Genomic DNA, 14070 nt, shown 5'->3' with positions numbered 1-14070 from the left:
CAAGTGGAAAAGATTAGACTGTACATGTAAGAATGAAAACACTTGCTAAAACAAAGGCTATAGCATTGTGTTTTTTCTCACTGCAAAATTGTTTCTTTAAACTGCAGAAGGATAATACAGCATTTAGTACAGGACCCAGGACAAAGAACTGACAACTGCTAACATGAACAGATTACTTCATCCCCATCAGGTACTATGCTAAGCTCTTTATCTGCTCACAATATTTTATTCTTACAATAGCCCTATGAACTGTAATTTGAGAACTGTTATTATCTTCATTTTTCAGATGAAGCTTAATAAGATTTGGTTGCCCGAGATGACAGAGTTAGTAAGCAGTCAGACTCAGGCAGTCTGATTTCAAAGTCCTAACCACCTCCTATTTCTAGGATAGTTTGAGAATAGGATATCTGGAATTTCATCTCAATTCTCTATTTGAGGTAGATTTTAAATATTAGACAGAATTTTAACAAATCTGGACCAAGATAAGATTTTTCAGTTTGAGAGACCAACATTAATAAAGATGCAGAGGGGAGAAAACAAGAGTTATCCCTGAGGGATAGATGGACCCAGGGAGGTAAGACCACATCATCTCAGAGGAGAATGAGACTGGTACATTTAAGCCCCAGGCCAAATTCAGCCACCAAGTGTTTTTGCAGAGCTGTTGATTGAAGAATGATTTTTTATATTTTTAAGTGGCCAAAAAACAATTTCAAAAAGAATATTTCATGACAGGTAAAATTATTATTATATGAAATGTATAGCAATTTTAAAAGTGCTGTATCCAGAGCTCTGAAAGACTTTGAGACATAAAGTGGCATAATTAGGAACTTGGTTTATAAGATTGTAAAAAAGACATTCTCAGATGCTTTCTGTAATGATCATTCACTGTATGATCACAAAAGGAAGTAGGACAGCAAGGCAACTGACTGAAGGGCAATAAAGCCATTTTGGGCCCCAGAACTTCAAAGTTTCAAGAAAAGCAGTTTATCTACTCTAGGACTCATCATAATCTCAAGGGAGTCACCAGTTTTATGTGCCTGTAACATTGTTACCCCAAGAAAGTCTATCTGTTTGAATTGATTCATTGCGGACTCGTATGGAGCATGCCTTATCCTGCATAGTATGGTGGCTAGTCCCTGCAGATCAAGCCTCTCCATGGTTGTCCATGGCTGAGGCCGTTCGTTGGTCTAGACAATTGCAGGAGAGCAGGCTCTATTGTTCTCCACATTCAGAGATGAAGCTCCAGCATCTACGCAAGAAGTGCTTGAGAGCCCTTGCCTTTGAAGGGAGAAGTGAACACAGTAGCCCCTTAGCATTTTTTTAAATATTTATTTTTAAATTAATTTATTTTAATTGGAGGCTAATTGCTTTACAATATTGTAGTGGTTTTTGTCATACATTCATATGAATCAGCCATGGGTGTACATGTGTCCCCCATCCTGAACCCCCCTCCCACCTCCCTCCCCATCCCATCCCTCATCCCAGTGCATCAGCCCTAAGCACCCTGTCTCATGCACCCAGTCCATGCATGGACTGGCTATCTGTTTCACATATGGCAATTATACATGTTTCAATGATATTCTCTGATTCCTCCCTCAAATAACTACTCCACAGACCTTGAGCCATACACCTGTCTAGACTTCAGTGGAACCTCTAGCTCAGCACCTGTGCTCTGGCTACCCGGCTCTATTCTACACTTCACAGCTACACCAAGTCTTATTGGCTCAAAATATCTAAAGGTAAATATAAGCACCAGCTTTGAATTCTAATTTTATATCCTAAAAGCCTAGTCCATTTTATCTACTGCTTTAACCACAGCATTCTTTTTCCTGCAGCACTCTTTGTCTTTACTGCAATTACCCTAGTTCTTTCCAAAAGAAGGAAGGGAGAAATAAGGGAGAGAGAAAAGGGAGAAATAATAAAGAAAACTAAGATGTTCACCCTTGGGGGTGTATCTGTACATTAGTGATGACAAGTCAATAGACAGTTGGTCATTCATCTTCCTTTGATGATCTTTATCTGTGTCTTACTTACTTTGAATAAAATAGCAAGCACTTAACTAGCTCAACAAGTCCCAGTAGTTCCAAATCTGAGTTCTTAAAAGGTCTTTGTTTAAACTATTTTGAACAAACAGGCAAAAATCAGTTTTACAGTAAATTTGACAGTTGGAGAAAAAGGTAAAGTAAACCTATATAAATAAGTCAGGAGAGAAACCGGCTTCTAATCCTCAATCAATTGTTCACTAGCTACAAGATCTTGATGAAGTCCAAACACTTCAGAGCCTCATATTGGTCAGATATGAAAATGAATAATAATAAAAAAAAAAGAAAATGAATAATAAAGCTTCTGTCACAAACATCACAACTGGCACTGGTGATCAAATGAGAAGATAACACTTTCCAAGTTTCAGAAACTGTCAACTACAGACTACATGTGAATAAAGGATGTGAATGTTCATGCACAGAATGAACATTGCAGGCCTACAGAGGAGTGAGCCAGCACTCCAGGGCAGACTGACAAGGGGCTGATTGTAGATGACTTGGAATTTCATTGGAATTCCTTGCAATTCACTGGAATCTTGAAGGAAGAGAGTATATTCTAAGCTGAAATGACTTGTGCAGGCAAAGCACAGAAGTCAAGCAGTTTAATGTGTTTAAGGAGCTGTGAGTAACTAGTATGGTGAGAGCAAGAGTGAGTGTGTTAGCCAAGCCAAGCTGAGGGAGGTGAACGTGGAAAAGGTGATCCTAAGCCCACTACTCAGTTCAGTTCAGTTCAGTTCAGTTGCTCAGTCGTGTCCGGTTCTTTGTGACCCCGTGGACTGCAGCACGCCAGGCTTCCCTGTCCATCACCAACACCTGGAGCTTGCACTAACACATGTTCATCAAGTCGGTGATGCCATCCAACCATCTCATCCTCTGTCGTCCCCTTCTCCTCCCGCCTTCAATCTTTCCCAGCGTCAGAGTCTTTTCCAAGGAGTCAGTTCCTCACATCAGGTGGCCAAAGTATTGGAGTTTCAGCTTTAGCGTCAGTCCTTCTAATGAATGTTCAGGATTGATTTCCTTCAGGATGGACTGGTTTGAGCTCGTTGCAGTCCCTTGAATGCCAGGGTTAGAATTTTGGAGATTATTGAGAGTCATAGAGCAGTATTTTCAAACCAATGGTTTGGCAATAGCAGGCAGAATAGATTGCAGGGAGACCAGGGAGCAGATAGAACCTGTTAGAAATTGTTGTCCACATCCACCTGAGGATGAGATAAGGAACTAAACTAAAGTTATCACTGTGTTGGCTAACATAAAGGATTTGGTAACAGATGAGGATGTATAAGAGATAATGAAGCACAACTTTTAAAGATGCTGTCATTGGTAAGAGTGAAGTCATTCAGTGTAAACTATCTCAGAAAAAATTAACTCAGTTTCAGCCTCAGTTTTTGGAGGTGATGATATCTGTGACTTGAAAGAGCTTGAATATACTACATGGGAAAGCATCACAATATTGTAAAGTAATTATCCTCCAATTAAAGTAAATATATTATTTAAAAAAATGAAAAGACTTTGAGAAAGGAATGGACTTGAATGGGGCTTGGAGCCACAGAGAAAGACAGGAGACATCCATTTCTCTGGATTTTTCTATTGAGCAAGGTTCTTCAAAATAGGCATAAGGAGGCTTAGAACAATCCTGTCAGAAGGAAGACAGCTCCTCAGGGATCTTGAACAGTGGAGAAAGAGATGCAAGCCTCTTATATGAAGACTTCTGATGGTCTAAACCCAACCCTCTCCAGAGGTCCCACACACAGAAGGAAACCACAGCTCAAGCCAAATATTTCTGAACTAGGAGAATGAGAAGCCAAACAACAAGGAGTACTGATTTCTATTTAAATATAGTATTTTTATTACTTTTCTGGAAATTTGATACCAATCCCTTTTTAAACTAGACAAAGCAGCATAATTTTTTTCTTTCCAAATGATTGACACTCAAAAGATAATACCCTTTAAATTCCTCCAATTAAAGCAAATTTAATTTTAAGTTTAATTAAAGGAAACTTTAATTAGAAAGAAGATTAAATTTTAATTAAATTTCTCTAAAATCTTCATACCAGCCTTTACAGCTAATATTTCTGTCAGAAACCAAATCCCTTCTTAATATTCTTAAATTCTATTCTAGCATTTTCCTTCATATTAATACAGCATCTCACCAGCTGTACCTGCCACTGTGAAAATTATTCTCATCTTAAAATACTGGAAATGTAACTGAGGAACCAAAGTCTCCCTGGGAAGAGAAGAAAAAAACAACAGATTCTATTATTGATGAGAATTTTATTTTCGGTCTCTTCACAGTCCTTTCTGAGGCAATTAGGTACGGTGGGCCTGTGGTGAGCCAGTTGGGCTGTATCCACACCTCTGACAACCACTTATGGAACTCCTACTGTGTGTGTTGCCCCGCGCAAAGTTCCCTGTCTCGCAGGGAAATGTTAAAATACTAGCTCAGTCAGAGACCCATTCGACAGAGCATAGACCAGTTTTGCCTCCTGAATTCTTGGCTGTTCCTCCCCTCCCAGAGTCAGGAAGAGAAACACCATCTCCTGATGCCTGACTCATCCAGGTCTTTCCACTGCTTCCCCCTGCCTGATGCCGGACACAGCTCCCTAGCCGAGGACTCTTAGATTCTGCACCTAAATTGCTGCCTGACAGTTACATTATCTGTAAGAATAAACTAAACACTGGCTCTCACATTCCTCATCTGTAAAATGGCGTAATAAAACCTGTCAGGCCTACTTCTTAAGAAGTCAGAAATACCAAAGGAAATAGTGTAGATAGAAAGTTTCTGAAAATTGCCGAGTGCTACATATTTCTGTGTATAACCACCTCCTACTGTCACACTGCATATCTTCTTCCCTTCCTCCCAGGACCCACGCCCTGTTCCATCAACCTATATAACCCAGCCCAGCTCTTGTGCCACCTCCTCCTTAAAAACAACCCTGAACAAAACCCCGACAGGGAACATTCTTTTACACATGAACCCTGGCCCACTGCTTTATATTTACTGATATACAGCAGACTCCTGTCTCTGCCTCCAGACACAAGAAAGGACCTTCAAGGTTCCCAACATAAGGGTGTGAATCTATGGCTGATTCATGTCAATGTATGACAAAACCCACTGAAATGTTGTGAAGTAATTAGCCTCCAACTAATAAAAAAATTAAAAAAATAAAAAAAAAAAAAAATAAAATGAGAATAAAGAATTTCATTAAGAAAAGTTACCTTTAGTTTTCCTGACAGTCAAAACTCTCCTTGGCAGGTTCCTAGATTGAGTTTACAACCGCTGTGAAAAAGGCTGCCCTGAGCTCATTACCTGCTACCCCAAGTGTCAGCTAAACACCCCGTTTTCTTGAGGAGCTAATATGTGCAGCCTAATTTTATTCACCTTTGATTGTCCCCTAACAACTCAACTTGCCCTCACCCTAGGGCATATTTTGGCCCTAGACCTGGAATGCCTCTCCCAAATTTTCTATTACTTGTCTTCAAAGCTTCCAACAAACCCAAGCTCCTCCAAGAATCCTGTCTTCCTCCTCCCACTTCTGAAGTCCTGTGTCCCTACTACTTGGCTGACACCCAATGAAGACTTAGGTGCTGGGCCTATTTCCTTGCTGTACCCTGGGTGTCAGTCGCATCCTGCAACTTCTCCAAGGAAAGATCTGCATTTTAGGCTCTTTCTGTAACTCCTGCAAAGCCCAGATCACTGTTGCCTACATAGGTAACTAGAAACACTTATTCATTAACTTTTTAAAATGGAGCAGAAGCCTACACTCATTTGTAAAGTGCAGAGTACACGAGAGATGTCATAATTCTCAGCAGCAAAGACATTTAATACATGAGCAAACAAAAGAGACGATGGTCAGAAATAGAAATTGAAAGATGGAGGAAAGACGCTTAAATCTGTGGTAAAGCGGATTTGACTCAGGATAAAGATGATGGTAGGGAGGGTAGCTTCTCCCAGGAGTGTGTGTGGAGTGTGTGGGAGATTGCTAAGTCCCCAAAGTGGGAGGAAGCAGTCATGGACAGAGGCCTCAGAGAAGACTTTCTCCAAGACCAACTCTGGGCCCTTGGTGATCCATTATTCAACTGTAAAATGGGTACAGTGTAATTCTCTCCAGGGCTTTTGTGAGACCTAATTATTTATTGTTTGTAAAGGCTTTGAACTCTCTGGATGACAGACACCACAAACAGTTCAAAAGCTGACTCTAGACCATTATTAGCTCTAGTTAGACTCACAGTGAGAGGAAAGACATGACCGTTTTCAGCACACCTGTCAGCTCGGCCTTTTTTATCATTTGTAGGATTTTCGTGGCTAAATTAGAATTGCTCTTCATTACTTTTTCACTGGCAATTAAAAAAAGATCAAAATGGGACTTGTAATAAGGAGGCCGAATGCTAATTTTTGCTCTCTATAGAAAGGCAAAACATACATCTCAGGAATCCTTTTCTCTTTACCCTCATAGTCTGCAAGAATTTTAGGGGATACATGACTTTCTTCTTTGTCTGCCTCAGGAAAATTAGAGAAGGAGACTTAAAGAAGTGAGAGATGAAATTAAAACTCACCAGTTTTAAATGTTGATTTTTTTTTTTTCCTTCTTTACACTAGTTGCCAAACTTCCAAACTGCCCAGTGATGGAACACTCTTTTTTAAGCTGAACCTCTAAATAGAACCACAATTCTCATTATCTAAAACCTGTTGACAATGAATTCTGAAGTTCTCTTTCTGTCTCTTTTTCTCTCTGCCTCCCCTCCATTCTCCCGGCTCCTATGAATGATTTAAGCTCTGCAAGTGAGCTTCTCAAGGATCCAATGGGATGGGAGTTTGATAATTTCCTTTTCCCGTTCTGGCTGAAGGATGCTTTGACATCCCTTTTCCATCAAGGGCTCTTGCCTACCAGTCATGCCTACCTCATACTGAGGTACCCATTTGCCTCCGGCTTTCTTCCTTGTCTTTTCCTTGACCTTTCTGCTTCCAGGAATATCTTCACTGAGAATCTGCTTGCTCCCATACTTTTGCCTAGCTTTATAGAGGTATACTTGACAAATGAAAAGTGTATTTGCACAATCAAAATCTTTAACCTGATGTTTTGATGTATGTATACACCGTGAAATGAGTATCACAATTAAATTAATTAACACATCTATCATCTCAAATACTGTTTTCTGTAGTAAGAACACATTTGTCCTAGCAAATTTCAAGTAAATAAGATAATATTATTAACTATAGTCACCATGCGGTACTTTAGAGCTCCAGAACTTATTTGTCCCACATAACTGAAACTTGGTATTTTTTGACCTACATTGACTTCACCACTCAGCCCCTAGCAGCTACTATTCTACTTCCTGTTTTTGTGAGTCTGAATTTTTAGTTTCCACATATAAGCAAGAGGATATTATCTGTCTTTCTGTGTTTGGCTTATTTTACTGAGCATAATTCTTTCCAGATTCATCCTTGTTTGTTACAAAGAATTGATTGTGTGTGTATTATATGCTACATATAATATACATGTATATTTCTAATGTATACATCTATATTACATACGTAGACCTTTCACAGCTTCTTTGTCCATTCATTCATCCATGGACACTTAGATTGTTTCCACATCTTGTCTATTGTGGATAATGCTGCAGTGAACATGGGGCTGCAGATGTCTCTCCATGGTTCAGATTTCATTTCTTCTGGATAAATACCTAGAAGCATGATTGTGGGATTGCTGGGTCATAGGGCAGCTTTATTTTTAATTTCTTGAATACCTTGTTTACTGTTTTCTCCCACCTTTGAGAATTAGGGCTTACAATAGGCATTGACCTCACTTTTTTCCTAGCTCTTCTTTCTCTCTTATTGACAGAAGTTAATTTACCAAAATAAATATTCATGTTGGAGTTTCAGGTGGCAATTAGGAAAGAGCAAAGATGTCATGCTCCATATACTCTATATTCTTCTCCACTGTAGATTAATCTTCACAAGATTAATCCTAAGAATCTAAATTTTTAAATAATGCTTACAGATGACAAGTTGTACCCAGAATGGGGAGTTGAGAATGAGTTGTCTGGAAGACCAACTGAAGTAGAATGCTTTCTGTTCTGTTTCATCTGCAAAGCTGGGAGTTGGCAGGGTTCTATGTAGCATTAATCCTCCACAATAGTAGATACTGTCTAAACAACAAAAAGGGATAAGATAGCCCACCCACATGGACTACAGGAACAAAGTCCCACATTTTTCCTGATTCAGGAGAGTCAGAGGACCCCAACCTATGGTGTGGGGACACTAGAAACTTTCCTGGTCCTCTATCAAGTTCTTGTGTCCATATTCAGGGTATTTGCAAGTATCCTGTAAATGACTTCATCCCACAGCAAAAGAAGTGTGCACCACATGATTACTCAGTCTAAAATGTCTTGAATGTGCATTTAATAAACACACATTCTGTCTTTCCATAAATTGTTTAAGAACACAAAGTTTCCTTTTTAATAACTGTTATTGGTTTCCTGTTATTGTTGCTGCTGCTGCTACTGGGGGACATATTATATGATATAAACAGCAAAAGCATCCATTTCAATAGTAAGTCCTTAAAATACACTAATTCAACAACAACCCAAAAACCTTAATGCTCAAGGACTAAAGCAATGAGATGGAACTTTCAGAAAACTCCCCAATGTTCTGTCTTTACTCCCTCTCAGAGTCCTGTTTCCAAGAGTACCTCTGTACAAATGTTCCTCTTTAAACACGCAGCCTGCTCTCTAACCCCATTTTCACACCAAACACCCACAAACATGGTATATCTCAGTCATTTCATTTTTATACTGTTTATGATTTTCACGTGTTCTCAGGTTTCTTTGGTTCCTTACAAAATGCCATACTTATCTTTGGCTTATCATCCATCAAAAAACATTTGAATTAAAATTTAAAAAAAATCACTCAGCCACTCTCTCGACCATTGCAGTAGGGCACTGAAGACCTATATTCTGATTCCAGTTTTGCAAATAATTGGTTGTGTGACCCAGAACTAATCATTTAATCTCTCTAATTTCTTCATCAGTAACATAAGAAATATAAATTTCTTACCTGTTTTACAAAGCTTTTGTGATAAATATTTGAGGACTGAATATACATCTAACATCTCTGGCTCTGATTCTCCTCTGAGAGCCGTCTCTGATGACGGCACTTCACCTACTTATAATCCATGCTTTCATTCACTAGGCACACATTTATTGTCCCAACTTATCTGTCAGGCTTTAAGAGCTCACACCCCCTGGGAAGGTAGACTCTTGACAAGACTGCACCTTGTCTGACAGGTACCTAGGTGCTAGGGGGCATGGTACCCCCTTTGTAAAATCATGGACAGACTTGGGGCAGTTCATCAACGTATGTGTGAAGTGGACATGTGTCTTCCTTTGTTTTTCTATCTCATCACCCTTTATTCATTCCTCTTCCCTAATAGAATCTTCTTTTGTGAAATGTACACTTTCCCAGTGGACCAAGGAGCAGACTGTGCTAATTGGGTGCTCCTTCCCTGACACATGCAGCTTTTTCACAGTGACAGAGACTTTAAGTGTAGGAATTTCCTGATGATGGCTGTGGCCACTGGCCTACTCTCCCTGGGATGAGCTGTTCCAGTCTTTAGCATTCCTGCTCCTCAGAGTTGTCTCACTTCCCATCATCTTCTGAGTTTTCAGCTTTCTCTGTGAGTTATCAATAGGTTTCCACCAAATTTTACTTGCTCTTTAGTTAGTCAGAGTTGCTGTAACAACAAAGCCACAACAACAAAAACCTGAATAAGGACAATAAGCTGAACATCATGTGCATGTGCCTCTGTGACAGTGAAACACACAGGCCCACCTCAGTGCTCAGCACATATTCATTCATTCAACCAACACATATCCATTGAAAAACTAGGAGTCAGGCCCCGGGCCCTCATGAAGCTCATGGTTGGGCAAGGAGGATGGACAGTGAGCAAGTGACTGAAAGTACAGTGAGTATTGAAGAAGGGCAGGGCTTTACTGAACAGTATGGCAGGCAATCTGGAACTAAGGGAGGACTTCCCATGTAGAAGTCATATTTTGCCTTAGTTGTAGGGGATGAAGAGGAATCTTCTAGGTAGAGGCTGGGGGATGAAGTTCTAGAGGGAGGGAATAATCTATGCCCTGAGTAAAAAACCATGAACAGAGCCCACTGCCTCTCTGTTTCATGAATCACTGGGGTACAGTGTAAGGGGATATGAATTTTAGGGAGACAGGAAGCCATCTGTTAGCCCTGGTCCCACAGATGACTCACTCTGTGAGCTTGAAAAGGCACTTGCTTTTTCATGAGCATTACCTTGTCTGTAATATTAGGGTGGAGGGACACCGAATGCAGAAGGTCTCTAATATGTTATGATTTATGCACATTTCTCATGTCTAGTAACGGGTGGATAAAGGACATGACAGGAGCTTCATCTAAAATGACCATCCATCCCATCTTCTTGCATCTCCTCTCTGCTGCCCTCCATATGATAGAGCAGCATAGGTGCAGAGTACTTTGAGAAGTAATAAGAGGACACGGGTGGGTAAGGTGTGAAAGGCAGATAGGCAAACTGTTGCCAAAGGTACCTGTACTAATTTTTAGTCAGTCAAGAAATAATCCTACTTAGTATCCACTTCCCTCTTTCGTGCTATTTAAAATAGTAGCTCTCTCATATTCAGTTCAGTTCAGTTGCTCAGTCGTGTCCGGATCTTTGCGACCCCATGAATCGCAGCATGCCAGGCCTCCCTGCTTACCCCATTGTAATGATGTGTATGTTCTCTTCTGTTTTGTTTGTTTGTTTGTTTTTATGCTTTGGCTTAAATTAACATTTATTCAAACATCACCAAACAAATGCTCACAGAATGCACAACAAGACAGGCCATATTTGGGTACATAAAAATCTCAATAACTTTTCTGTAATTGAAATTGCACAAAATGTGGTCTCTGATCACACAGCGTTTACCTAGAAATCAATAAAAAGTCTGCAAAATTGCCCAGTTTTTGGACAATCAGCCACACACTTCTGAGCCCACATATCAAAAAAGAAATCACATACCAAAAAAGAAAATATTTTGAATAGAAATTACTGTGCATGCTAAAATATCAACAAGAAATCTTTCACCATTTACTTGCTTAAATTTCTTTCCTTTTTAGCCAATTCAACATAGTTATGATTTGTATAATTTTCATACAACATAGGTTACAAATTCAAGTTCCCACAGACTATGAACTAGGAGACACTGGAACATATCCAGGGATGTAAAACAAGGTGCAAAAATGTCATGGTCTAAAGGTACTGAAAGAATACAGAGTCTGTTCTCTTATCACTGTGGAATATGTTAGAAATCAGTATCAAAAGATGCTTGATAATAACCCACATATTTTCAAGTGCAGTGTGACATTTACCAAGAGAAAGCTTTGACTTAGCCATTGAAAGCCTCGATGAAGTTAAAAGACTGAAAGAAACACAGAGAGTAAATGCAAAGAAGATAGCATTTAAATGAGAAATTAATATCAAAATGAAAATTTAATATCAAAGAAACTTTGAAACCCCATGTATTTGGAAATTAAATGTCCACTTTTCAATGATGAGTGTATTCAAAAAGTCATAACAAGAAAAACTAGAAAATATCTGTAACAAAATAAAAGTGAAAAGAGAATTTATTAGAATTTATTTCATGCAGCTGAAGTCACTCAATGCAACTAAATACAATATGGAATCTTGAATAAGGTATGAAAACAAATAATGGACCCAAACACAAAGTTTTGTGAGATTTGAATAAAATCTGTGATTTAATTAAAAATGCTGTATCACACATTGTTAATAACTTCCATTTTTCTTTCTTTCTTTTTTTTTTTTTTTACAAAATAGATTTCTTTGTATTCTCAAAATTGGATTAGAAGGTTCAAACCTCATTCAAATTTATTTTTAAAGCACTAAGATAATAAACTTTCTAGTCTCTTAGCAATACTATTAGATGCCAAAACACGTGAAACTATGTCAAAGCTTTGAGAGGATATAAATATAAATCTAGCATTCTATTCCTATTAAGTAAAACAAGTAGAATCAAATGTCAATTTTTTTTAGGCAAAAATTTATGTTTTCTAAAATATATGTTTTATTCTACATGCTATTTATATACATATGTGTGTACAAAGCTTTTCTACTGTGCTTAATAAAGGCTTGAGAAAGAACAAAAAAGAAGAGGTGGGGAAATTGGAAAACACACTAAATGAAATGGGAGACCAGAATGTGAGATAGAAAAAGTGAAACAAACTAGATAAAAGTAAAAAATAATCAAGCAGTCCAGCTGTTTTTAAACGTAGATGCTCATTAGAAACACGTCTGAAGCTTTGGGAAAAAAAGCAATACTAGGGCATTTGTATTTTTCAAAGAATTCCAAGATAACTCTGATATACATCTGGATTTTAAAAATTGATTACAGATTTTTCTATTAACTGATAGCCTTAGTGATAAAGAGTTCTATTATTGTCTATTGACCAATCATAATACAATGGGTTTAAGCAAATAGCAGTTACATAATCACAATAATAAAAGATGTTTATCAGTTTCCATAATCAATAACTAGGCAAAAAATAAAAGATAATTACAGTTGTAGGCCATAATGGAAATATGATTAGCTTAACAATATAAAGTAATTGCATACAATTTTTTTTAAGCTGAGTGATGTGGTAAGTGTAAGTGCACACAGGCACACGGTTTCATCCACCTAGCCTGTGTATGTCTTTTGCTTGGTGCATTTAAACCACTTACATTTAACGTAATTATCAATATGTATGATCCTGTTACCATTTTCTAAATTGTTTTGGGTTTATTTTGTGTTAGTCTTTTCCTTCTCTTGTATTTCCTGCCTAGAGAAGTTCCTTTAATACTTATTGTAAAGCTGATTTGGTGGTGCCAAATTCTCTTAACTTTTGCTTGTCTGGAAAGATTTTGATTTCTCCATCAAATCTGAACATATTGCTGGGTAGAGTGCTCTTGTTTGTAGGTTCTTCCCTTTCATCATTTTAAATATACTGTACCATTCCCTTCTGGCTTGTAGAGTTTCTGTTGAGAAATCAGCTGACTAACCTTACCGGAGTTCCCTTGTATGTTATTTGTTGCTTTTCCCTTGTTGCTTTTAATATTTTATCTTTGTCTTTAGTTTTTGCCCATTTGATAACTACGTGTCTTGATGTGTTCCTCCTTGGGTTTATCCTGCCTTGAACTCTCTTGCACTTCCTGGACTTGGTTGACTGTTTCCTTCCCCACGTTAGGGAAGTTTTCAACTAGTATCCCTTCAGATACTTTAGAAGGTCCTTTCTCTCTCTCTTCTCCTTCTGGGACCCCTATAATTCGAATGTTGGTGTGTTGGCCCAGTGGTCTCTTAAGCTTTACTCATTTTTCTTTCACTCTTTTTTCTATATTCTGTTCTGTGGCAGTGATTTTCACCATTCTAGGTCACTTATCCATTCTTCTACTTCAGTTAATCCATTATTGGTTCCTTCTAGTGCATTGTTCATGCTTGTTTGTTCTTTAGTCCTTCTAGATCTTCGTAAACATTTCTTGCATCTTCTCCATTCTTTTATAGAGATGCTGGATCATCTTCACTGTCACTATTCTGAATTCTTTTTCTGGAAGGTTGCCTATCTCCACTTTATATAGTTCTTTTCCTAGGGTTTTATCTTGTCCCTTCACCTGGGATATCACCTTCTGCTTTCTCATTCTGATTAACTTTCTGTGATGTGGTTTCCATTCTAGCAGGATCGTGGTTCTTCTTGTCTGTCTTCTCATACTGTTCATGGGGTTCTCAAGGTAAGAATACTGAAGTGGTTTGCCATCCCCTTCTCCAGGCTCAGATGGTAAAGTATCTGCCTGTAATGCAAGACACCTGGGTTTGATCCCCAGGTCAGAAAGATCCCCTAGAGAAGGAAATAGCAACCCACTCCAGTACTCTTGCCTGGAAAATTCCATGGATGGAAGAGCCTGGTAGACAACAGTCCATGGGGTTGCAAAGAGTCAGACACAACTGAGCA

This window comes from Cervus canadensis, chromosome 23 (assembly GCF_019320065.1).
Source record: "Cervus canadensis isolate Bull #8, Minnesota chromosome 23, ASM1932006v1, whole genome shotgun sequence".
Classification (NCBI taxonomy): domain Eukaryota; kingdom Metazoa; phylum Chordata; class Mammalia; order Artiodactyla; family Cervidae; genus Cervus; species Cervus canadensis.
The sequence above is the reverse complement of the archived record's forward strand: the minus strand, read 5'-3'. Positions refer to the sequence as shown.